At 43.8% G+C, this 27,694-nt stretch overlaps 2 pseudogenes; both read left to right on the forward strand.

Moving 5' to 3' along the window:
- The first annotated feature begins 10,452 nt into the window (after positions 1 to 10,452).
- Positions 10,453 to 14,238, forward strand: LOC136520857 (protein WVD2-like 5; annotated as a pseudogene).
- On the forward strand, positions 14,099 to 15,735 carry LOC136524516 (large ribosomal subunit protein uL16z-like; annotated as a pseudogene).
- Positions 15,736 to 27,694: the final 11,959 nt, after the last annotated feature.

Below are 27,694 nucleotides of genomic sequence, written 5' to 3' on the forward strand. Positions count from 1 at the left end.
GTATACCTTTACTCCCGGTTGGTAACACGCACCGGGAGTAAAGGTACCTTTACTCCCGGTTGGTAATACGCACCGGGAGTAAAGGGTTTTTACTCCTGGTTGGTGGCTGGCACCGGGAGTAATTCTCTCTGATATATAACCTCCAGCGCCTGGCGCAGATCGATCCGCTCGTCTTCTTCCTCGTCGAACACCGCCGCCCTCTTCTTCCTCGCGCCGCGTCCGTTCGCCTTCCGTGACACCGGCGCCGCCCTCTTCTTCCTCGTGCGGCCTCCACCGCGCGCGCCCGTGCCCCTCCTACGCGCGCGCCCGTGGCCCTCCACCGCGCCCTCCTCCGCGGCCGAGGCCCTCCACCGCGCGTTGCCCCACCGCGCCCGAGGCCCTCCACACTGCCGAGCTCGATCGAGGTGATATATTCGTCGATCTCTTTGTATATCCAAGATGCAATTTCAATAGAAGAATTTTTTCTATCTTCATAGATCAATGTTTGTTAACGAAATTTTATCCAAATATATTCATGTAGGGTCTTTTTTTTGAAGGATTTGTTGTAGGATATATAATGGTCAAATAGGAACTCAATTTTGATACCCAGTTTGTAAACTAAGCGTTTTTTAGTTTATCAAAAATATCACATGTGATGATGTTAGCAGTTTTGGTTGGACTTGCATGCATGGCTACTGACAAATGAAGGAAAACTTCAATGTTTCTTCATTTGTGAATTTTGAATATACAGATATAATATATTAATGTTGCTAAAGTAATATGAGCATTACATATTTTTTTCCGGGAAGACTATCTTCAAACTTTATATCATAGCATCAGAGATCGCCTGTAGAAGAAGAAAATAAATTCTTATCATTTCGGAAATAGTAATGGTTATATGAGCAATAAGACACATATACTTACATTTCATAATGACTTATACTTACATTATTATTATAGAATTTTCTCATATGATGAATGACTACATGGTTCACATGGTACATAGGATCACAACATCACGCACCGACACCGCCCCGGCCCGCCTCACGTCGTCGTCGTCGTCAGCACGCCGGCCCGCCTCACGTCATCGTCGTCAGCACACCGGCCACCGCGCCGACACGTATATATACGTCATTTGTATTCATATGCATTTCGTCCATGCATTTCTATGTATACGGCGGAGCACCGCCGCCCTCGTTCACCCATGTGTACAGACATATATACGGCGGAGTGGAGCACCGCCACTCTTGTCACACCGCTCTTTCTCGTGGCCTAGTTGATCAACATTCGTATTATCGTTATCGTTAATGCTAAACAATCACACCAGGGCGAACCGCGCTGTTGATGTCACCGACGTGGTTCGCCCTAGTCACCGACGCAATTTGCCCTTGGCCGTTTATGTATAGCCCTAATTCGCCCTAGTACCGACGTAGTTCGTCCTAGTGTGGCGAATTGCGTCCGTGATCGAGGGGCAAGATTTAATAATGCATATTGTTCGTAGATTTTACGCATGTAATAAGCAAAGATTTGACGTACTATATATTGGTTTTGTTTTTTTGAAGCTAGATGGCCGACCCGAGAAATATGGATGAGGAGGAGTTGATGATGAATTTGATCAACACTGGCACTCAAGTTGCCGACGATGATGGTGCTAAAAATAACGTGCAAGAGGATGCAGATGACGGGAGTCAGTACTTAGCTCTTGAACAAAATGAGCAACAACAGATTGGCCAAGTATATATTTTTTATTATTAGCTATATATATTATCATATGTCTTATGTGTGCTCATGACATTAAAAATAATGTTTATATTTTGTAGCCCTCTGGATCGACATCAACAACTACAACGAAGAGTAAAAATGTTCGAGGTCCCAAAAAGCCATTGGAGGGCCGCTTCATCATCTCGGAGTTCAATGTGGATACAGGAGAACCGGGGGGGGCCGAATAAAATGAAATTTGTGCACCACTGTGGTTACCTTGTACGGGACTGGCTCCCGATTAGTACCCGTGAATGGAAGAAGAAGACCAATGCTCCTCATATCAGTTTTGTCTCCGATAGTGACAAGGCGTTAATTTGGAATGATGTCTTGGTACATTTCATGCTCCAAACAGATGGTTATGATGATATAATAGATGGTGCTGAATTGAAGGAGCGAATTAGGGATTGGGCAATGAAGAAGATGGCCACCTAGTTTCAGACTTGGAAGAAACACCTATACACGACGTATGTCAAGAAGAACATAGCACCAGATTTTACTGTCCCAGGCCCGATCTCAAAGCAGAGGCCCTATTGGGATGAGTTTGTACAGTACAAGACTTCGGAAGAGGGTGTGAGTCGGGTGATAAAGAACCAACGTAATGCCCAACAGAAGACATACCACCATACCTTGGGATCAGGTGGCTACCCGACTGCCATTAAGAAGTGGAACAATATGGAAGCAGACCTTCTTGCCAAGGGTATCAGACCAGAATCACTCGAGTGGGGAGAACGTGCAAAGAATTGGTTTTTCGGTCATGGGGGAACACTAGACCAGGAGACAAGGAAGTGCGTTTATGGCGCAAGACTGCAAGAAGCAGCAGAAAGATTGTTTTATGCTCAGAGAGCTACTGCTAGTGGTGCGTTCAGGCCCAACAGAGAGAAGGATGAGCTGACATATGCCATCGGGACTATTGAACATGGTGGCCGAACTAGAGGCAAAGGAAGTGTCTCGTGGGAGCATGGATTCCCTCAGGATAGACCTTCCTACTGAAGTCACCAGAGAAAGAAGGAAGAAGAGGCACAGCGGCTCCAGAGGTTGGAGGAAGCGGTGCGTGAAGCACAGGAGCGGGAAAAAAACCTTGAAGCGAGAATGCAGGAGGAAATCAGAAGGCAAGTGCAAATAGCAGTGAGTGCAAGCAAGCAGACATCAGAGCCAGGAATCAACATTAGCCAATCTGTTCAGTTGAAAAGCAGCTGCGCTTCCATGGAGATACCAAATCAAGGGGACACAGGACTGTGCTTCCCTATGGATGATGTCACTGAACCTTGTACAACGTGTGAGCTACACATTCCAAAGGAGAATTCTACAATCAAGGTGGCTATCGGTCTTGTTAATCCTATTGACCGAACCAAGACACCAAGGATTCATGGAAATATAATCTAAGAAGGATATGCTACCATCTCGGCAGATAAAGCTGAAAAGGTTTTAGTGATTTGCCTCTTGACATTCCTGGAGGTGATGGCGAGAAGACTCTAGGAGAAGCGGAGAAGACATTCATTTTATGGCGCAAGCGCTACATCATCATTCCTGGGATGTCGGCTCCACCTCCTCCTGAACTACCTCACCATAGGTACGTGCGGATGAAAACACTACATCATTAATTTGTATTGGCTTAAATAATTAACAATCTGCTCATAATAATATGTCATTCCTTTTTTTTTGTAGCAGATCCTCCCCCAACCTAAATCCAATTGTTCAATCGCCAGATCATCATAGTGCTCTGTACGATGACATTGTGTTGGAAGACGAGGCTGTATCCACACCATCTCCAAGGAGGTCTCCAACGCCTCCCCCACCCCCGCCTACCAAGAAGCCGTGCAAGAGGCCAGCCCCTCAAACAAAGAACCAGTCCCCGCCTGCAAAGAAAGCCACCATGAAACCAAGGGCTATTCCCAAAATAATATCTGAAGAGAAGGAAGAAAAAACTGATGCATATAAAAAAACATGTCTAGATTCTATGACAAACTTAAAATGAATCAAGAAGCAAGGAGAAACCGTACTTCTTCGTAGCTCCAGATATTCTAAGAAAAAAGGTGACTTCTTACCAGCAACAACAGCGGGAATCTCATAAGCCGTCCAAATCAACGTTATCAGACTATGACCGCACTCTCACCAAGTCAATTGAGGCGGCACAGAAAAAGAAGCGAGCAGGGAAAGGAGTTGCCCAACTCGAACAACAAGCGCACCAATCAATCCCCCCACTAGTTGTTGGTAATGAATATGGTTCGAATTTAGGATTAATGCATCAGGCAAACATACCTCCGGATGTCGATTTGGATCACCTTGGTGAATTTCTTGATGAGACTGGTCTCGACCTTTACCAGATGTTTGGTGATGGAAACATTGAGAGTGCGGCGGAGGTTGATATTTGGAAGAAAAAATTTGTACTAGGCCAGAGTCTATACAACCCTCAAGCCTTATCTGATCTGGGGACGCAAATGTACCTGCTAAACAAGTGGTACATGCAGGCGTCTACCAGTGGAGACTTCTGCGTTGGTGTCAGAATTAGAGACGAACATTGGTTCCGTGGCGATGATGTTATGTATGTTGACTTTGCAGAATTTCATCAACTATGCCACCTGACCTCTCTGGACAAAGTTATCATTAGCTGCTATTGCCTGTAAGTAATAATTCTTTCGATCTATTATTAAACTCATCATATGTGTGTATATGCATATAAATTATCCTAACAAGTACTATATATATGCAGATTTACAATGACAGAGCTCAGAAAGGAAGGCTGCAATGAAATTGATTTTGTTGATCCCCATATAGTATTCAATGACCCAATTACTCCAAAGACTAATTGAAAGTCTGAGTCAGAGAGTAACCTTATGAACTTCTTAGTGAACCAACGCCACAAGAAGGATATACTCTTTCCCTATAACTTCAAGTGAGTGTTAATCATGTCGATCATAGCCTTAATGGCTCATATGTTGATTCTAGTTAATTAATGAGTGTTATGCGTTATATCCTATAAACACATGCAGCAATCACTGGATATTGATGGACATCGATCTGGTGAAAAGTCACTTGATAATCTATGACTCGATGAGAAAACCACAACAAGACTACCAAGATATGATAGATATTATCCAGAGGTAATTTCGGGATCTCTAGCAACTATATATACACACAAACATGATGATTAACTATATCTGATGACGTGGCAAATTTTTTATTGGGCAGTGTTTGGAAAACCTTTATTGAGAAGCAACACATGGAAAAATGCAAAGCGCCACTGAATGTAATCCCTTTGAAAGTAAGTCCCCTGAATCGCATCATCTTTATTAATTAAACATATAGCTTTCACCGGATCACCAGATTGGATGACAAATCTTTTTCTCGTAAAGTGGTGTCTGAGGCAGGAACAGGGGAACAACTACTGTGGTTACTATGTTTGCAAGTTTATCAAGGTGCTCTCCCAAAGAACTTATACAGAGAGACTCAAAGTACGTTAAAAATACACTATATATTCATTTAATTATTATTATTGATTGTGTTACTATGTCTTTATATATATATATATATGTACATATATTAATTTATTTTCCTTTAATTCAAACCTGTAGACTCGATGGTTGGAGGAAAAGGTCATACGGCAAGACCAAATCAAAGCAATTCAAGAGTCTATAGCCGGATTTTTTAATGAGCAGGTCATCGATTCCAAGGGCGAGTTCTACTTCGACCCAACACTGCCATTGAAGCCAAGCTAGAGGATGAGAGGAAACTTGTTATGTCACAACAACTATAATGCAATCTTTTGTAATATATGCACATGAAATAATATAATGTAAAATACACATATGCATGCATGCATGTAAATATATATATATGATGCATGCATGCATATATATATATATATATATATATATATATATATTTCTATGCTTGAATTGTGTGATTTAATACGTTCATTGTGCTTGAACCGAAACATACTATATGCGCGTATAAATGTATAATTAGCAGCGTACAATACGACTTCGAAAACCTATTTTGAAAAGAAAACAAAAAAATGAAAAGAAAAGAAAAAAGAAAAAAAACCTTTAGTCCCGGTTCATATTACCAACCGGGACTAAAGGTGCCGGCCATCGTGGCATGTCAGGAGGCACCTTTAGTCCCGGTTGGTGTTACCCACCGGGACTAAAGGTCCTCCTTTAGTCTCCTTTAGTCCCGGATGCTTGCTCCCGGGTGGGGAACCGGGACTAGAGGGGGTTTCCCACCAGGAGTAAAGCTCGGTTCTCTACCAGTGTCATGTTCATGTACACCAGTGCACCACGAACCACGGCGCGTGACCGGCAAGCCACTCAGGGATGCCTTCCTGCTCCTTCCAAAGGTTGCAACCGAGGCCTCCTCGTGTAGTCGTGCTTGAATGGCGCGAGGCCCAGCTCGATAAGGCCGCAGGCGCTGATGGTCAGGAATGCAACGACATGCACGCCGATCTCCCTGCTGGCATCAAAGCCGGCCAAAGAACATGACGGCGTCAACGACAAGGCATGTGACTGATGGAGACTTGGCGTGAATGAGTGAACGGTCGAAGGGTCACGGCAAAGCGGTGCTAGGGTCGGCACGGCAGCGACGGCAAGGAGAGCGTGGCGGCTCGTCCCTTGCGCATCTCCATGAAGCGTTGTAGCGACGCCTTCCTCGCCATGGGCGGGTCGTCCTCCCCCGGTGTGCGGCAGCACCTGTGCACCTTGAGCAACCGCGAGCGGGAGCAGCTCGATAGCCTTTTTCCCCTTGTCTGCGCGGACGTTATCGAGCACCACCAGCTACCCCTCCATACGAGATGGGCAGCTACGCGCTTGGTGCCAGCGATGGCCACGTCGCCGCCTCGGGCTCCTCTCTTGCGCGGATAGGGCCGCACCTCTACGTCACGCCGCCGCCGTCGTTGCTTTTACGTATCGGCTGAGCACGACGCTGCGAAACCGGGAGCCCTGGCCTTGGACACTCCCCGCTGTAGCTAGGTGACAGCGGGCGGCGTCGCAGGAGAGGAAGGGAAGGGGAAGGTATGCCGTGACAGATGACAATGTTACCGGTCGCTGGTTCCAGGAAAAAGAGATCGAGAGAATGAGTCAAGAGAGAGAATGGCGTGGGTGGATGAATTAAAGAACTGACAAGTGGGCCCAAGCTCTACAGTGGTATCTCTATCCAACGTGGCTTACCAAGTCAGCAAAACTAACCTACAAAACCACTCTAGGGGATCATATGTCTGGTTTAGACAAGTTTAGGTTGTTTAATACATGGTTTTATAGTCCTAGGGGTTAAGTAGACAACCACCCAAACTTGAAAGGGTTATTTAGACCTTTTTCTTTTTTTAATTGGCAAAAGAAGAAAAAGAAGAAGATTAACGGCCTGTTCGCTTGTTGGTTTCAGCCAAGACTTATCAGCAATAGTACAGTATTTTCCTCTCACAATAAACCAGCACCAGCCGGGCTTATCAGCCCAGAAATCAACCAACGAACAGACTCTATGTTGGCTCAAAATCTAAATGGAAAGCCTAATGGCCCAGTGATAGTAGCCTCTCGCCCACGCCCGTAGCCTGCTGTCTCCATTCCCCAGAAAAAATTCACCGTAGCTCGAGCGGACGCGCTCCGCTGCGACCACACTCTGCCGCACCGCCCGGCGTTCTCCACGGTGACCAAGGCTCGACAGCGAGCATCTCCACCTTGCCCGAGCGCGGCCACCCACCTTGATCCCTCTCCATCGCACCTCCCCGCTGCCCGCCTTCCTCTCTCTCCACCACGCCTCTGGCCCGCCGCGGTCTTCTCCAGCTCGTCAACCGCCTTGTCCACCGAACCAGCGACAGCTCACGCGTAGACCCGCCACGGCTTTCTCGATCCACCAGAGCGGCGACAGCTCGTGCTAGCACGAGATCGGAAGCGCCACCATCTAGTGTCGCGCCGATCCACCTCTCCCGTAGTGGAAGGGGAAGCAGGGGAGGCCTGCGCCTGCTTCCCCATCCACCTCGCGTCGTCGGCAGAAAGGGGAGGCCTGCGCCACCGTAGTTCTCCAAGAGGTAGGTCATGCTCGCACGGCGACGTTGTGTTTCAAGTGTTTCTGGATGTTTTTTCAGACACGTTGCAAGTCTATGTTTCAAGTGTTTCAGTTGTTTCAGATGTTTGTTTTAATTGCTTCATGCGGATGTTGCAAAAGTAGATCAGGATGTTGCATATATTTCAATAGTTGTACACGTATGTTGCAAGCGTCTATCCCAATATTTTATCTATTTTTTTGTACACATATATTGCAAGTGTTTCAGACGCATGTCTCAAGTGTTTCATCTGTCTTCTTTTATATGTTGCAAGTGTTGCATCTGGATGTTTCAAAAGTAGACTGGGATGTTGCACATGTTGCAATGGTTATGTTGCAAGTGTTTCAGACGCATGTCTTAAGTGTTTTATCTGTCTTTTTTTTTGTATGTTGCAAGTGTTGTATCTAGATGTTTCAAAAATACATTACATGTTGCACATGTTGCAATGGTGTTTCAACTCTACTCTCTCTGTCCCTAAATATCTGTCGTTTGTGCTTCTCGAGAAATAACTTTGACTAAATATATATTAAAAAATATTAATATTTATGGTACATAATTATTATAATTGGAAAGATTTTTTAATCTAGTTTTTAATAAATTTGTTTGGAGATCCAAATGTTGCACGTGTTTTCCACAGATTGAATCAAACTTGCGGCACGCACATCAACAGCGACGGTTATTTAGGGACCGAAGGAGTATGTCTCAAATGTTTTATCTGAATATTGCAAAAGTAGATCTGGTATTTGAATGTTGTAGTAGGACCCATCTACCATAGGCACCTGCTTGAGTTGCTGGGCCTCCATGCATGCGTGTGAGAGTGGAGGGGCGCGAGCGGCGGGCGTGCTAGGCTCATTTGAAATCCAGAGAAACAAAGGTCAAAGTAAGTGAAACTTGGGCAAAACTCATTTGAACACAGATTACATAAAACCAACAGAACAACATCTACTCATGAGAAATCTGCTGGAGAAAGACAAACTAAGAAGAATTAGAGCATTAAATCTTTGGTTGCCCACGGAAAACACGTATAGCAGTCTCATTGGCCTTGCCTTCACCGATGGCACTTCAAAATTATGTCTAGAGCTAGATCCCATCCCATATCAATGGATAGTAGGAGGGCGAAGAAAGCCGTTGATTCTTCCCTCGGCCGTATACATATAAATGTTATTGTCAAAAGAAAGCAAAGCTCGTGTTTAGTTGGCCAAATTTTGAAATTCGGGCTACTGTAGCACTTTCGTTTTTATTTGGCAATTAGTGTTCAATCGTGGACTAATTAGGCTCAAAACGTTCGTCTCGTGATTTCTAACCAAACTGTGCAATTAGTTTTTTTCGTCTACATTTAATACTCCATGCACATATCGCAAGATTCGATGTGATAGCTACTGTAGCATTTATTGGGAATTTGTGTTTGAACTAAACGCGGCCAAAGTAAAGTTAGGTGGGTTGAGCCGTCGAAGTAAGTTCTCTTTTTAGAACCTAGATCACTCTATCGGAAACCGGAGCTGACCTATCCGTTCGTGCTATAGCAGAAAGTGGCTCATTAGTAAGGCACCACCCGGGAACCCAGACAAAGCACGAGCCACGCACGCCCCCGCTGTATCCCTCCCACCGTCCCGCCCCACCGCCGCCACCGCCACCGCCGGAGTCTCTCGCCACCGTCGCTGCTCTCCCGCATTCACCTTTCCCTTACCATTTCCTTTCATGCGCTCAAGAGCCACGGCTCGATCCAGATCCAGGTGTCCTTTGACCGAGACCGCGCCTGCCTTACCCCTCCGGTTGGATTCTTCGCTGTCTTCGTCCCCACTGTAAGGACGCCCTTGCTTTCTTGGATGGACTGCTCGTGTTATTCTGCAAATCTCAGCTTTGCCGTGAGCGCTGAAACCAAATGTTTCTTGAGACTTTTCCCTGTGTGCCATTATAAAAGATCGTAATTCTCTGTGTGCCCCTGAAAAAATTCAGTGGTCTTCAACGCCACTACTCCAACTTTTTCGTGTCATCTATGCCACTTCCGTCAGTTTTGGCTCTAACGCCGTTAAACTGCAGGGGTGAAAAGACGAAAATGCCCTTAAGTTCAAATATGTTATTAATTTTTTTGAGCATCTTAACGACTTCAAATGAAAAAACTCAAAACTAGAAAGTTGTAGATCTCGTCGAGATCTATAATTTTCATATAATTTTTTTTTCATTTAATTTCGCAAAAAAAAAAAAAAATATGATTTTTCTAAGATATATTAATCATATCAAATCTTTTTTTTTTTGCGAAATTAAATGAAAAAAAAAATTTATATGAAAATTATAGATCTCGACGAGATCTACAACTTTCTAGTTTTGAGTTTTTTCATTTGAAGTCGTTAAGATGCTCAAAAAAAATTAATAACATATTTGAACTTAAGGGTATTTTCGTCTTTTCACACCTACAGTTTAACGGCGTTAGAGCTAAAACTGACGGAAGTGGCATAGATGACACGAAAAAGTTAGAGTAGTGGCACTGAAGACCGCTAAATTTTTCCAGGGGCACATAGGGAATTACGATCTTTTATAATGGCACACAGGGAAAAGTCTCATGTTTCTTTCTCTGCATTCAGTCTAGTTTGATGCGAATTCATTTGCTGTCCGGCATAGCATGATCCTGCGGTGATTGCGGATAGCTTGTGCAAGCTAGTGGCTTGGGAGTTCTCTTTTTAATCTGGCCTAAAGAAATCCTGAGACGGTAGCGTAACATGGATGCGAATACGGAGGTTACTGATGCTATTGGTGCAGTGGGCATTGACAATGGGGCCAAGGGGAAGTTGACGCCCAGTGATAGTGTAGAGGGCCACGCAGAAGAACACGACGTGCTGGCTGATGGAGTGCATTCGGGCAAGAGCGAGGTGATCAACCCATCTGAAGAAGTGGAAATGGAAGCCACCTCGCAATCCCAGGACATAAAGCCCCGAGTTCCTGAGGTAAGGTTTTCACGTTCACACATTGCCAGTTCTGGTGACTTCAATCAGTGGTCCGCTGACAGTCACGTGTTTTCTGGCATTTTCATGTGTTCTAGGCCATTCACTGAAGGTTGTTACTAAATCTCAGCGACAGAGCCCTCGAGGCGGGGATAAGAGTCAAGCTAGGAAAAGCTCTCCCAGTCCTTATCCTAAGGCTTGCACGGGTTTCTGATCCAGATCTAGTTGATAGCTCTTCAAGCAATGGTGATGCTGGTGCCAGTAAGAAAGTAAGTTAAACTTTTGTTATAGCTTATGAGTTACGATGTGCCCATCTATATTTTTATAGTGCTTATAGTGATATGCATGATTGCTACTATATTACTTCTAGGAATGTTTATGTGCCTTGCCGTTTGAAGTTTGAACCTTATACATTTTTGTTGTTGGTGATTTCATTAGAAGGCCGAAAAGAGCAGTTTCCGTCCAGTTGCCAAGGAGAGCCCATCACTTGAGGACTCAAAGTAAGCTGTTTTGGTTCTTCGTTTTGCACTTTGTGATTCCGTGTTGCTTCATGGTTTCTGTTTCTCAACTTAAAATCAGCGCTCTAAGCATCCAATTAAGCCAGGCCTACTAACTTCTCAGATTGTGAGGAACTGATCCTAGCCAGTGTTTAAAAGGCGACTAAGGGTCCAGGTGAATGTTGGGTCCGCCTGGACGCCTAGGCGACAAGGCGCCACTGTTTCACAAGGCGAGCTGGGTATGCCTGGACGCCTAGGCGACGTCTTTGAAACACTAATCCTAGCTCAGTTGGTTGATATGGATGTACGCTTAGACCACCTAAGTCAAGTCCTCGTCGGGGCGAATTTGGGTGCCTATTTCTTAATTAAAAAGACCACTAGTTTTTTCCTAGGTTGGATGAGTGTTTTAATTACCCACATTACCTTGAGTGTGAAAATGCTATGAATTATTGGTACAACTATGTTTGCTAGATTTTTTTGGTAGCATAAGAGTATAGCATGATTTAATGAGTTTTTTGAAGTGTTCGTTCCGTCAAATAAGCAAAGGAGTTTTCCCCCTTGGGATCATCTTGTTTATTTGAACATTTATTATTGTCTGTGCATGTACCACAGACATTTTATAGTTACACAGTATTTTTTTTAATTTGTTCATGCTTTGGCATTTACCATTTTGGAAACTACTGTTTGCTTTGACTTCCATCTTGTGATAATTGAAACTGCGCTGTGAAACCAAGTCTTGCTACATATATATATGTTTCCAACCAAGTCATACCCTATACTTTTTTCTCCGTAAATTTATTCTCTTACCTAGCGCACTTAGGTATAAAAGAGTTTCTTGCAATATCATGTGCTTCATTCCAATCCAGAGAGAAGAACAAAACTCAGAAGGCATCAAACCAGCATTCTGTCAAAAAGGATATTGAAGAAGAATCAAATGAAAGTGTGAAACCTCAAAGGGTTGGCAGCACTCCATCATATGGATTTAGTTTTAAGTGTGATGAGAGAACTGAAAAAAGAAGAGAGGTAACTCACTGTAGATAACTTAGCACTGGTTTTAGTTTAAGAACATATGGGCATCATTTCTTTGCTTACACTGTTCTGCAATGATATAGTTCTACTCAACGCTCGAGGAGAAGATTCATGCACAGGAACTGGAGAAAAGGAACTTGCAGGCAAAATCAAAGGTTTGTGCCCTTATTCTATTTTCATATTACTATGGAAGTGATAATTGCTCGTTGCGACATTGATTATAATGTTGACTTTATCCATTTGTTACTTCTGTGCAGGAAACTGAAGAAGCTGAACTCAAAATGCTGAGAAAGAGTTTAAATTTCAAGGCAACACCAATGCCCTAGCTTTTATAAGGAACCACCTCCCCCCAAGGTTGAGTTGAAGAAGGTAATTGTCCCCCCTCCCCCCCCCCCCCCTTACTTATGGCTTAGTTTCTTCTTCCTATTCTCCTCCATTGAATTGCGGGCTGTAGATATATGCTATATCTAAATCACAAAATATCTCAGTTTACTGCTAAGGGGAAAAAATTATCTGCATTACAATTCAACTTGAAAAGATTATATTAATCAATTAATCATCCTTCAAGTTTCTGCCTGTTAAGTTTTAGGCAACGTATCAGTTGCAAACCAATCAACCTGTGTAAACTTGGAAACTACCAATCAGGACCACTAGATGCTGATTCAATGGATGGGGTGAGAGGTGGGATTTTTTTGCGCTTAAGCCCCCCACCCGCCGGCCTTTTTTTTTGCGCTTAAGCCCCCTCACCTCATCCATTGGATCAACATCTAGTGGTCCTGATTGGTAGTTTCCAAGTTTGCACAGGTTGGTTGGTTTGCACCTGATATGTTGCCTAAGTTTTAACATGACTTATAAAAATGCAATAGTTCTTTAATTCAGTTTACCATCATGTTGAACTGAAAACCTTAATCTTGGTATAATATTTTTAACAAGCTAAATAGCTAATAAAAGGAGTTTTTTGTTTTGTTGTAGCTACAAAATTTTACTCTATTGAGTCATACAGCAAAAGAGCTTTGCAGTCTTGTACTCAAATATAACATATCACATTTTGTAATAGCTAAATCCAATTACAGTCTTTTGCCTATACAATATTTAAGATTTATCATGCACTTTGTGCACCTGAATTTTCTGTAACTTGTACAGTTGTAAACAAGGTTCTTAATTCATAGCTTATGGATAAAATGAACGATTACCCCCATGGTCATGCTATTCTTGTCTTTAGTTGGGGCATTTGTTGTATTGTTAGGTTTGCAATCTAATTAATAGTTCTATGCTAAATTCATTGCAAGTCCATAATCCATATTTTGCTGGAGTTAGCAGCTATATGAATAAGAAAACAATAAATTTGAAGGCTCCCAAAGCCTAGTTTGGTCTTGTTTTCATTGGATTGTTGCTTTTGAATTTCCAATAACAGCTATGTCACACTTAAAAATTTCTTACCCAGCTTGCCACTAGGTATAAAGGTTATGGCTCCCAATATTATTTTCTGTTGATCTTAGATCCCTACAACAAGAGCTAGATCACCAAAGCTTGGTCGCTCCAAGAACACATCCTCAGGAGGGACCAAAGGAAATTCAAATCCTCCAGCTCGTTCAGCTCAACTGAGTCTCGATGAAAGGGTCTCCCAAAATGGTGTCGAGAAAGTACCTGCTGCAAATGCAGTGAAGAAGCCCCAACGGAAATCTCTCCCTAAATTGCCTTCAGAGCAAACAATGAAAGTTGACATTGCAGCATCTGTTTCCTCTACAGAAGAGCTAGAAAACAATTCATCGTCGACGGGTCTTGTTCGAGAGCCAATCCGCGCTCAAGTTACACCTGATGAACCTGGACTCAGCGCGTAGGAACCTATCAAGCCGACTCCTATGAAAGGAGAGAGCTGTGCCTCAGCTTCCTTTATCACATTTTGCTACTGCTGCAGTAAACTGCTGGCTGGTATTATGTACTAAAATTAGTCTCATCACCAGGAGTTTGAAGAATGGCAAATGACCCCTTGTATTGTTTTTCTTAGTTTCTATTGACATACGAGGTGTTTGTAGTTGGCAGAATTTCATATTATCATGTCCTATCTCCAGGGTTCCGAGTCAATTTCCTTGCCGTCCTAGTACAAATATGTACACGATTTTGCAAAGCTCTGTGATTTGGTGCGGCCTGTTTGTCTGTACTAGGGTCGCTGATTCGGAGCTACATCTTCTTGTCTAAAACATTGAATGCTTGATCTCTGATTTTATGGTCTGTTTCCATTCTGTTTTAGTGGATGCCTTTGTTATTACAAGCAAAATAATTCCCTTTCTGTGGACATCTAACAAGGAGTAGAGCGTGTTTTATACTATAACTTTATTATGTTAAGAGCACTGAATAGTCTATTTATATCTTATTGGCTTGGCTTTCATTTTGTGTGATGTGTGGGTTCTGTTTACAGTGAATCGGCCCTCTGTGACCATCTTGCATGAATTATGGACTAATTTTGTCTCTCCCTAAACCTGAGCAATGATGTCACTTGATTGAGTATCTGTATCATGGTCCACAGGATTTGTTTTGATAGAATTAGAAGGACTATGTGTTAGTTGCACTGAATCATTAAAAAATGGTTTTCGAGGTTGAAGTTCTAGTTCTGATTTGTGTGGAGTTTGCACCTATATAATGAAATAATGATGTAGAGGATAAGGTGTCTGTGTGTGCTTTATTTTCCTTGTCTGCACTTGTGTTTCTAATGATATGCTATGCTTCAATGTCATTTTCTGCACATTGGTTATAACTAGGTCCTTTGTTATCTCTCTGACCAGGACCAGCAAGAAGCTACTGCCAGATCAAGAGCAAGCCATACCCAAAGTCCAGGTACTGCCGTGGTGTCCCTGACCCCAAGATCAGGATCTATGATTGGGATGAAGAATGGAGTGGATGAGTTCCCCTTCTGTGTCCACCTGGTGAGTTGGGAGGAGAATGTTTCTAGTGAGACTCTTGAGGCTGCCCACATTGCTTGCAACAAGTACATGACCAAGAGTGCTGGAAAGGATGCCTTCCTCCTGATGGTCAGGGTCCATCGGTTCCATGCCCTTCGTATCAACAAGATGCTTTCATGTGCCAGAGCTGATCGGCTCCAGACTGGAATGAGGGGTGCTTTTGGCAAGCCCCAGGGTACCTGTGCTCGTGTGGACATTGGTCAGGTCCTACTTTCTGTGCGCTGCAAGGAAAGCAATGCTAATAACGCTGAAGAAGCCCTTCGCCGTGCCAAGTTCAAGTTCCCTGGCTGCCAAAAGATCATTCAGAGCAGAAAGTGGTATGTGGGAATGAAGATGCTTTGCTGTTGAACCCATGTCACAGCATCGATGAAGGGTCTGAGTCTGACTTGTTTGGTTCATTGCCTTGTTTTTTCAGTGGCTTCACCAAGTTCACCCGCGCTGAGCATCTCGAGTACAAGAGAGGGTAGAATCGCACTCACACCTGATGGTGAAAAGGTTTTCCAGTTGCTCATTTATTTGTGTCCCTGTTTAAGCATCATATGCTTCACATGTGAAGAACTGATCTTGAATAATTTTGTACTGTTTGATGTAATTCCAATGTACGGAGTATGCCCTTTCGGCTTATGGGCTTGTTTATAACTGGCCTATCTTATTTTATAATACTAGTTCATCTTTTGGCCTTTGTGTGCAGCTGCTTGGTGGTTCATCTTTTGGCCTTTGTGCAGCTGCTTGGGGGGTTCTTCTTTTGGCCTTTGTGCAGCTGCGTAGACAGAACTCCAGAGATTTTGCTTAGTTAGCCCAGTTCCATATGGTGGTTAAATATTCAGAATAGACTAGAAAACTCAGGGCGCGGCATTGCCGCGCCATCTTTAAGATCACCGGTGGTTATTTCAGTGTTGCGCATATTATGATGTTATCCAGCTAGTATTTTTTTTTGTAGTTTCAGGCTTAGCTTAGGAATAGATTATATTAATAGATAATAGATGGCACCCGTGCATTTGTGCGGGAGAAATCAAGAGTCACAATTATCATATTCTGTGAAGCGAAAATATTTTCACAAGATATTTGCAGATAACAAACTAATCAGAAGTAACACTAAAACGAAAGCTGTACTCTCATGATTCCATCATATTGATATGTTTATTACCATACCAATACAGCAACACACAGGCGAGTAGCAAGCAAAGCAAGCAGGTGGTTTGATGCGGACTTTGACCAATCATTTGATGCATTTAGCAGCTACTAGCCAACGAAGCTACCTGCAGCTTAGCACAAGTATAGCCTCACTGTAGAAATGTTGTTGATAGCATGAGAACCACATCCAGGGGCAGGGACTCACCTACATTACGAAAGCCTTTCTTTTTCCGTTAATACAAATAAAAAGACACTGGTAGAGAATCGAGCTTTACTCTCGGTGGGAAACCCCCTCTAGTCCTGGTTCTCCACCCGGGACTAAAGGGGGGGTCCTTTAGTTCCGGGTCAGGAACCAGGACTAAAGGAGGACCTTTAGTCCCGGTGGGTAACACCAACCGGGACTAAAGGTGCCTCCTGACATGCCACGATGGCCGGCACCTTTAGTCCCGGTTGGTAATACGAACCGAGACTAAAGGTTTTTTTCTTTTCTTTTCATTTTTTTTTGTTTTCTTTTCAAAATAGGTTTTCGAAGTCGTATTGTACGCTGCTAATTATACATTTATACGCGCATATAGTATGTTTCGGTTCAAGCACAATGAACGTATTAAATCACACAATTCAAGCATAGAAATATATATATATATATATATATATATATATATATATATATATATATATATATATATATATATATATATATATATATATATATATGCATGCATGTATCATATATATATTTACATGCATGCATGCATATGTGTATTTTACATTATATTATTTCATGTGCATATATTACAAAAGATTGCATTATAGTTGTTGTGACATAACAAGTTTCCTCTCATCCTCTAGCTTGGCTTCAATGACAGTGTTGGGTCGAAGTAGAACTCGCCCTTGGAATCGATGACCTACTCATTAAAAAATCTGGCTATAGACTCTTGAATTGCTTTGATTTGGTCTTGCCGTATGACCTTTTCCTCCAACCATCGAGTCTACAGGTTTGAATTAAAGGAAAATAAATTAATATATGTACATATATATATATATATAAAGATATAGTAACACAATCAATAATAATAATTAAATGAATATATAGTGTATTTTTAACGTACTTTGAGTCTCTCTGTAGGAGTTCTTTGGGAGAGCACCTTGATAAACTTGCAAATATAGTAACCACAGTAGTTGTTCCCCTGTTCCTGCCTCAGACATCACTTTACGAGAAAAAGATTTGTCATCCAATCTGGTGATCCGGTGAAAGCTATATGTTTAATTAATAAAGATGATGCGATTCAGGGGACTTACTTTTAAAGGGATTACATTCAGTGGCGCTTTGCATTTTTCCATGTGTTGCTTCTCAATAAAGGTTTTCCAAACACTGCCCAATAAAAAATTTGCCACGTCATCAGATATAGTTAATCATCATGTTTGTGTGTATATATAGTTGCTAGAGATCCTGAAATTACCTCTGAATAATATCTATCATATCTTGGTAGTCTTGTTGTGGTTTTCTCATCGAGTCATAGATTATCAAGTGACTTTTCACCAGATCGATGTCCATCAATATCCAGTGATTGCTGCATATGTTTATAGGATATAATGCATAACACTCATTAATTAACTAGAATCAACATATGAGCCATTAAGGATATGATCGACATGATTAACACTCACTTGAAGTTATAGGGAAAGAGTATATCCTTCTTGTGGCGTTGGTTCACTAAGAAGTTCATGAGGTTACTCTCTGACTCAGACTTCCAATTAGTCTTTGGAGTAATTGGGTCTTTGAATACTATATGGGGATCAACAAAACCAATTTCATTGCAGCCTTCCTTTCTGAGCTCTGTCATTGTAAATCTGCATATATATAGTACTTGTTAGGATAATTTATATGCATATACACACATATGATGAGTTTAATAATAGATCGAAAGAATTATTACTTACAGGCAATAGCAGCTAATGATAACTTTGTCCAGAGAGGTCAGGTGGCATAGTTGATGAAATTCTGCAAAGTCAACATACATAACATCATCGCCACGGAACCAATGTTTGTCTCTAATTCTAACACCAACGTAGAAGTCTCCACTGGTAGACGCCTGCATGTACCACTTGTTTAGCAGGTACATTTGCGTCCCCAGATCAGATAAGGCTTGAGGGTTGTATAGACTCTGGCCTAGTACAAATTTTTTTCTTCCAAATATCAACCTCCGCCGCACTCTCAATGTTTCCATCACCAAACATCTGGTAAAGGTCGAGACTAGTCTCATCAAGAAATTCACCAAGGTGATCCAAATCGACATCCGGAGGTATGTTTGCCTGACGCATTAATCCTAAATTCGAACCATATTCATTACCAACAACTAGCGGGGGGGACTGATTGGTGCGCTTGTTGTCCGAGTTGGGCAACTCCTTTCCCTGCCCGCTTCTTTTTCTGTGCCGCCTCAATTGACTTGGTGAGAGTGCGGTCATAGTCTGATAACGTTGATTTGGATGGCTTACGAGATTCCCGCTGTTGTTGCTGGTAAGAAGTCACCTTTTTTCTTAGAATATCTGGAGCTACGAAGAAGTACGGTTTCTCCGGGTTTCTCCTTGCTTCTTGATTCATTTTAAGTTTGTCATAGAATCTAGACATGTCTTTTTTATATACATCAGTTCCTTCTTCCTTCTCTTCAGATATTATTTTGGGAATAGCCCTTGATTTCACGGTGGCTTTCTTTGCATGCGGGGACTGATTCTTTGTTTGAGGGGCTGGCCTCTTGCTAGGCTTCTTGGTAGGCGGGGGCGAGGGAGGTGTTGGAGACCTCCTTGGAGGTGTTGGCAGCGACATTGGAGACCTCCTTGGAGGTGGCGGCTGCGGCATTGGAGACCTCCTTGGATATGGTGTGGATGCAGCCTCGTCTTCCAACACAATGTCATCGTACAGAGCACTATGATGATCTGGCGATTGAACAATTGGATTTAGGTTGGGGGAGGATCTGCTACAAAAAAAGAAATAATATATTATTATGAGCAGATTGTTAATTATTTAAGCCAATACAAATTAATGATATAGTGTTTTCATCCGCACGTACCTATGGTGAGGTAGTTCAGGAGGAGGTGGAGCCGACATCCCTGGAATGATGATGTAGCGCTTGCGCCATAGAATAAATGTCTTCTCCGCATCTCCTAGAGTCTTCTCGCCATCACCTCCAGGAATGTCAAGAGGCAAATCACTAAAACCTTTTTCAGCTTTATCTACCGAGATGGTAGCATATCCTTCTTGGATTTTATTCCCATGAATTCTTGGTGTCTTGGTTCGGTCGATAGGATTAACAAGACCGATAGCCACCTTGATTGTGGAATTCTCCTTCGGAATGTGTAGCTCACACGTTGTACAAGGTTCAGTGACGTCATCCACAGGGAAGCGCAGTCCTGTGTTCCCTTGATTTGGTATCTCCGTGGAAGCGCAGCTGCTTTTCAACTGAACAGATTGGCTAATGTTGATTCCTGGCTCTGATGCCTGCTTGTTTGCACTCACTGCTATTTGCACTTGCCTTCTGATTTTCTCCTGCATTCTCGCTTCAAGGTTTTTTTTCCCGCTCCTGTGCTTCACGCACCGCTTCCTCCAACCTCTGGAGCTGCTGTGCCTCTTCTTCCTTCTTTCTCTGGCAACTTCTGTAGGAAGGTCTGTCCTGAGGGAATCCATGCTCCCATGAGACACTTCCTTTGCCTCTAGTTCGGCCACCATGTTCAATAGTCCCGATGGCGTATGTCAGCTCATCCTTCTCTCTATTGGGCCTGAACGCACCACTAGCAGTAGCTCTCTGAGCATAAAACAATCTTTCTGCTGCTTCTTGCAGTCTTGCGCCATAAACACACTTCCCTGTCTCCTGGTCTAGTGTTCCCCCATGAGCGAAAAACCAATTCTTTGCACGTTCTCCCCACTCGAGTGATTCTGGTCTGATACCCTTGGCAAGAAGGTCTACTTTCATTTTGTTCCACTTCTTAATGGCAGTCATCAATTTTGTGCCAACATATTGATTTTGTGCCAACATATTGATTCTCCACTGGGACCCATCAGCATGGTGTCTCAACATATTGTCTACCTTATGGTCTTTTTTGTGCCATCGTAACAATTTTGCATGTTCTTTGTTTCTGAACAGACGTTTCAAGCGTGGTATTATAGGAGCATACCACATAACCTTGGTAGGGATTTTCTTACGCGGACGTTCGCCCTCAACATCACCAGGGTCATCTCGCCTGATCTTATACCGCGACGCATGGCATACCGGGCATGCATCCAATTTCTCGTACTCTTTGCCACGGTACAGGATGAAGTCATTAGGACATGCATGTATCTTCTCTATTTCTAGCCCCATAGGACAGACAACTTGTTTTGCTTCGTAGGTAGTGGCGGGCAATTCATTGTACTTTGGAAGCATCTTCTTTTGGATTTTTAGTAACTCTCCAAATCCCTTGTCAGATACACCATTCTTTGCCTTCCATTGCAGCAATTCTAGTGTGGTTCCCAACTTTTTCTGCCCTGCATCACAAGTTGGGTACAATAATTTCTTGTGATCTTCTAGCATCCGCTCGAACTTGATCTTCTCCTTTTCACTTTCACATTCTCTTTGTGCGTCACGAATGACCTGACAAAGATCATCAGCCGGCTCATCTTCTGCGGCTACCTCTTCTTCAGCTTCTCCCATTGCAGTATTATTGAAGCACGCACCATCAGGAATAATATCATTGTCGTCCCATTGTTCTTCTTCACCTTCTTCCATTACAACACCGGTTTCTCCGTGCTTTGTCCAACAAATATAGTTTGGCATGAAACCCGACTTGAACAAGTGTGAATGAAGAGTCCTTGAGCAAGGATATTCCACCGTATTCTTACATATGGCACATGGGCAGCACATGAAACCGTCGCGTTTGTTTGCCTCGGCCGCACGTAACAAAGAATGCACGCCGTCAATGAACTCTTGGGAGCGGCGATTAGCATTATACATCCAATAACGGCTCATCTGCATTACATGACATAAATATCATATTAAAACCTAGATCATAATTAATTATTTATACAACATGCATGCCACCACAAAAGATACAAATTTATGAAAGCATCGCTACAATGTAGACAATCCCAACTACCACTAAAAGAACTAAAGCTAAAATACATTTCAGGAGCACAAGGATTTCGCAACCAATCTCAACTAAAACAGACAGATCCTCCGATTGTGCAACATCTTTGGGCTTCTTCGGCTGGATCACTGCCTCATTAGCCACCGTATCTGCCTGTTGTGCAAGATATTTTTTGCACGAGTTCAACATACTCTTCCTCCCAGTAGAAGCCTGAACATCGTCCACTGTCATCCCACTGAAATTAAAACAAAAAATTAGAATTTTAATCACAACCATTATAAAAATAGGTATAAACTAACCATAATCATTAAATACGATAAAATAACTCACATTGCGATCCGGACACTTGTAGAAGATACGATCTTTGTTGGGACCCTCCTTCTTCACTCGGTACTCCATCACAATCTTCGTCTCATCACGACACTTGCCGCATGGAATGAGAGAAAGGCCCGGCCTAAGTCGCTTTGGAAACCCATGAGAGGCCGAGGACCCGGAAGCAGTTGCCATCTACTCTCTATACTCATTTTTTAATACACTATAAATTTCTCCTTTTATAAACAAATAAAATTAACAAACTATAAAATTATCTAGATCTCTAAACAATAATATTTTTAATGGTCATTGTGTTCTCGTCTTTTACTGCGGCAGGTAAGTAATTCACATGATATTTCCGCAAATTAACAGAAGAATGGGAGTGTACACACATAACAGACTACTACGACGATATCGGGACGTGTGAATAAATAACCATCCGTACTAGTTGACCTTGCTTACGTGATCATCTCGGCAAGCATTTCTCCACCGGACGGCACCGTACTTGGCCACGGAAGAGCTCCAATTCTACGAGGAAGGGAACACGGTCTTCCACGACCGTTGCCGCTCTCCCTCGTAGAATCAAAGCTCCTCCTTGACGTCCGTTACCGCTCGGCAGAGAACATGCTCGCCGAAATGAACACGGTCCGCTAGTTCAACTAGTACGGATTTTCTATAATTTTCTAACTATTTTCTAAGTTTTTATTTATATATACTACGTTTAGGTACGGTGATTGACAGACTACTACGACGATATCGGGACATGTGAATAAATAACCATTCGTACTATTTGACCTTTCTTACGTGATCATCTCGGCGAGCATTTCTCCACCGGACGGCACCGTACTTGGTCAAGGAAGAGCTCCGATTCTATGAGGAAGGGAACACGGTCTTCCACGACCGTTGTCGCTCTCCCTCGTAGAATCAAAGCTCCTCCTTGATGTCCGTTACCGCTCGGCAGAGAACATGCTCGCCGAGCTGAACACGGTCCGCAAGTTCAACTAGTACGGATTTGCTATAATTTTCTAACTATTTTCTAAGTTTATATTTATATATACTTTAACCTTCTTTCATGTAAATTTGCAAGCTTGAAGTGATTTTGAGCTCAAATTGCTTACAAATGAAAAAAACAACAATAAAGAACCATAAATATATATAGTGAACAAAATGGCATAAGAAAATGGTGAAAAATGAGAGTATGAGATTGGTAACCTTTACAACTGAAGAATCGACGGAGGAATCGAAGAAATCGATGGAGGAATCGAAGAATGGATGGAGGAACAATGGAGGGAGGGAGGAAGCAAGAACACTACTGCAGTGAGCTTCAAAATGTGCTGAGCTCGGGCTCGGGGAGGAAGGAGGAGATAGCCGATTTATAAAGGGAGAACATTTAGTCCCGGTTGATGGATCCAACCGGGACTAAAGGTAACTTTCCAACCCCGGGCGTAGCCACGGCCCGGGAGTAGACCTTTACTCCCGGTTGGAGCCACCAACCGGGAGTAAAAGTATACCTTTAGTCCCGGTTGGTGGCTCCAACCGGGACTAAAGGTCCCTGCCACCTCTGTCTGGCGCAGTAGCCGTTGGGTAGGGACCTTTAGTCCCGGTTGGAGCCACCAACCGGGACTAAAGGTATCTCTAGTCCCGGGCGCAAAAAATTCCGGGACTAGAGCCCATTTTGGCCGAGGATCAAAGGTCTGTTCTCTACTAGTAAGAATTCTGGTCCAATTTTGAAAGACGTGAAAGCTTGTTTAGGGTAAGGTAGTGCTAGTGGGAAATCTTATTTTGTAATGGCACAACACACATGTTCCTCTCACTTACGTTAATTCCAGGAAAGAAATATTGCATGCTCTAGCAGTTACAGATAATAAGTAAATATATTCTCTATGCAATCATCAAATACTTGCGACGTCTAGATAAAATCAGTTGATTCCCATTACAGTCAATTTGAATCAGATGCTATCTGGGGTCTACACAATCATAATAGTTGTGAATGAAACTAACTCTGTTTTCTACAAACTATCCGTGCCCACCGTTGAGTTGGCCAGTCTAGGATGACCCACATAGATTACTAGCCCAGTATACAATGACTGATCTCTAATTCTCTAAAATCAACCACATATTTTAAATGTTGATATACCTATTAGAAAGAAAAGACCAGGTTACGTTATAAGCTTCATAGGGTTCAAATTCATGTTAGAATTGCTCAAGGTGAGCTCTAGAACACACAGGGATACAAGTAGTGTATTGCTTCTAGGATATTTTGCTGCTGGCCTTACCTTTACATATATATATGAGAATAAAGTTAGTACAAGATGAGCTTGCCATATGGGCCACGGTGAAGACCATGTATTCCAAATTCTACGCCTACTACAGGGCAAGGTACAACATTGCTGTACATGCCATCTACTCACCACAACAGTTACAAATAGAATAGGTATATGTCTATAACTAATAACTGTATGTAGCTTCTATACACATTCCTAAAAATAAATTGAATGTGGTGTAGTATATCACATATGCGCACTCTATTACCTCTGATTTGACAGCACAGTCAACTCCATCAGTGAGGCATGTGAAAAGTGAAGATGCATCAGACGGGCCTGTGCATCGTAAAAAGTTATAATATCAGATAGGCTGCAGATGCCATTTTCCCCCCTAAACTTAGTTTATTTAGCAGTTTTTTAAAAGATTTTTCTTATGAACACATTTTTTATTAATTATATTATAGATAAAAGAGGATAAATACAATCAAAGCATGTGCTTACTCCTGGCAAGGATGCGTCCTGCATAACCTGGCAATTTACTTAACCAAATGTCAAAATATTTGTTTCTCTCAGCTCTTTAGCTTGCTTACTATGGTTAAGTGGCCGAAGCTAAGCTTCCTACTCTTCACATACTCGTGGAAGCTTTCTTCCCTTTGTAGTATGAATGTGTCCTTGCTGGCTGCTTAGGCACGCAGGAGGTCGAAAGTGGTGAATCGGTATCAGAAGCTAGGAGCTTGTGAGCCGGCGTTGCGTCTCCATCTCCAAGTAATGCGGCTCTTCACAAGGCTCGGTGGCCACGACATTCTGTTGAGCAAGGTGCTGCTCCGGTGCTCCCCAGGGCTCAGAACCAAAATTTTATGATATTTGATGAGAGATAAGCTTCAAACCTGATGAAGAACAACAAACTTTGGAACTCTGATGAACCTGCATAGGCCATCTCTTGCCGGGCGTATCGCATCCGAGAGGCCTTGTGCTGCCCACATCGCCACTGTATCGGATCCGCGGCATGCTGCCTCGCCGCCCGCGCTGCGCGGCTCTCTCTCCTCTTGCCAGCATTCCATCGAACACATGGTGGCCATCATCCATCTTGAGCTCAAAGTCAAAATCTGGTTCGACGTCGCTACCGGCGGCTGACAAGCGCCGTAGGCAGGTCCTAGGGAGCCGCCGCCACGAGTCGATCCTGCCCCTAGATGCTGCGAGCGTGGAGCCTGCTGCCTCGCCAGCTCGCCGGTGGCCTGCCGCGCCAAGGGACTCAGCCGGTGGGTTGAGCGGCGCCGGTCGCGCCGGTGGTTGAGCGCCGAGGGCCTGCCGCCATATCCCCGCCACGCCAGCGCCTCACGCGGTGGCCGGGAGGCTGCCGCACCGAGGGCCAGTCGCCAGCGCCAGCTCGCCATCGTGCCAGTGTGCCGCCGGCTCGCTGGTGTCCGCAATTCCAGCCCGCTTAGGTGGCGCGGCAAGCAGAGGGTGGAGTGGAGAGCGGAGGCGGCAAAGCATGCGAAGAAGCGGAGGGGACGAGCGTCGGCCCGTGAAGCTTCGTGAAGGCTCGGGTAGATGATGAAACAGGTTGAGGACCCGCACCGATCCACATCGGACGGACCAGATCATGTGATGGTTCGATCCAACGGTTATCGAATTAACGGGCGACGTGGTCCGATCCACTACCCGTCTTTTGGAAGCAGAATTCATGTATAGAGATTGTTTGAACCTTTCTATATAATCGTTGTCAACACTCAACAATACATCTCTCATTTCAGTGGACATGTTTTATCTATCCTTGAATGTCATTATCATTCTGTTTCAATTTAAAAAAGTTACAACATTCCTGAAAGATCGAAGGCGGCATAGATCCGTAGCTGTGGAATCTCATTTCACTGGTCGGCATATGCGTCCCATCGCGCTCGATCTGCCCTGAATCAAACATTTCATAGATGAACTGGATTTCTGTGCTTGCTCTGTAGAATTTCTAGCACTAAAACCATCTTACGCTGTGTTTGCTCTGTAGAATTTCGCGACTATCAAACATTTCACAGATGGACTGGATTTCTGTGCTAATTTCTAGCACTGAAATCATCTTATGCTGTGCTTGCTCTGTAGAATTTCTACACTAAAATCGGCAGTGTAAGTTGAATGCAATGTTAAAAAAAAAAAAGGAACAGGCAGACCCAATATATCATATCATCAATAATGCAGACCCAATACGAACATCACATGCTGATATCCGAGTAGCCAACATCATCAGATGCTGATAGCCAACATCTTCACATACTGATAAACAAAGACAACGACACAGTACTAAAGATCGACGGCACAGTACTAAAGATGATAAATAATTAAACAGGGGCGACTTAATAACAATTAGACAACCTTGCTCCACCGAAACGAAACCCTGCACTCACTTTCGTAGGATGCACACACTTCCCTCACGATGCCCACCTACTCCTGGGGAAGGATAAAGATCTGCTTGATACCGTTGGTGAAGTCGACGCCCACCTCGGCGTACCCCTTCTGCGCGTGCTGCCTCAGGCAGTCCTGCTCCAGGTCCACGAAGTAATTACAACGGGTGATGTTGAGTGCTATGGCCTCGGGTTCCTCGGGGAAGAACTCGGAGTAGAGTTCGATTTCTTCTTGGGAGAGAGGAGGCAGCTTCGGCGAGGGACGTGTCTTGATCCTGTCGATGAAGGAGTCGGGCACCGTCTCCTTCGTGATCATAGCCACCGCCGGCTCGGCCTTGCGCTCCTCCTTTGGCCCCGGCTCGCTCCCAGGCGCCGTCTTGTTCCCCGCTGCAGGCTTGGTGCCGCAGGTCCCGAAGTCGCTCCAGGATGCCGCCTTCACCATGCCTGTCCCGGCCGCCTTCTTGTTCGCCAGCTCAGCCTTTGTGACGCCGATCTCGCCGATGAAGCTGCCGACGTCCTTGTTCCTCGCAACCGCCATCTTGCGGTCTGTGTTGGTACAGGGAAGGAAGGGGGTCGCAATATATAGCCCCCGCAACTCTAGACGCTATTGGGTCCTTTCCTTCTTTGCACCGGACTCCGATCCGCTCCTTCCTCTTTTCACGCGCGCCGTTGATTCCGTTGCGGATGCGGATCCCCCATCCAGCACCGGTACGCACTCGCAACCGTTCCGTCTCCAGACTCCAGCGAACCATCGCGCCCACGGACGGCCCCCCGCCTCCCGAGTCCCGACGAAGCGTCGAAGCGGGAAAGCCATGGCAGCGGTTCTCACGCTGGCCTCCGACAAGAGGTCTCACCCAGTTGCTGATAGTGCTCGTGACCATCTGATCGAGTGCTGATATACTGCTTATGACCGTCTAATTTGATGAACTGTCATAGAAAGCCGGGATATTATTGCTATCTCACAACGCCGTTTCAAAAAAAATGAACTGGCATGGTGAGTTGTTCTTTTCATCCTCTGCAAACTTTGGGGGCGCCATGGCTTCCACCGTAGTTTGGAGGCTGTTCAGCGATTGCTCCTGTAGCCACAGTTTAGTGGTATGTAAAATGCGATGAGTTTCACAACTACTAGTTCTGAAAATTTCACTTGAAACTGATTGGACGGTGTAGCAAATTGGCTATTTGGAAAGTCAAGGATGGCCGCTCACTGTGGTTTACTCTGGTGTTTGGTAAAATAGAGAGGAAATCGTGTCAGATATATTTTACTTCGTTAAAATAGC

Source organism: Miscanthus floridulus, chromosome 18 (assembly GCF_019320115.1).
Source record: "Miscanthus floridulus cultivar M001 chromosome 18, ASM1932011v1, whole genome shotgun sequence".
Taxonomy (NCBI): Eukaryota; Viridiplantae; Streptophyta; class Magnoliopsida; order Poales; family Poaceae; genus Miscanthus; species Miscanthus floridulus.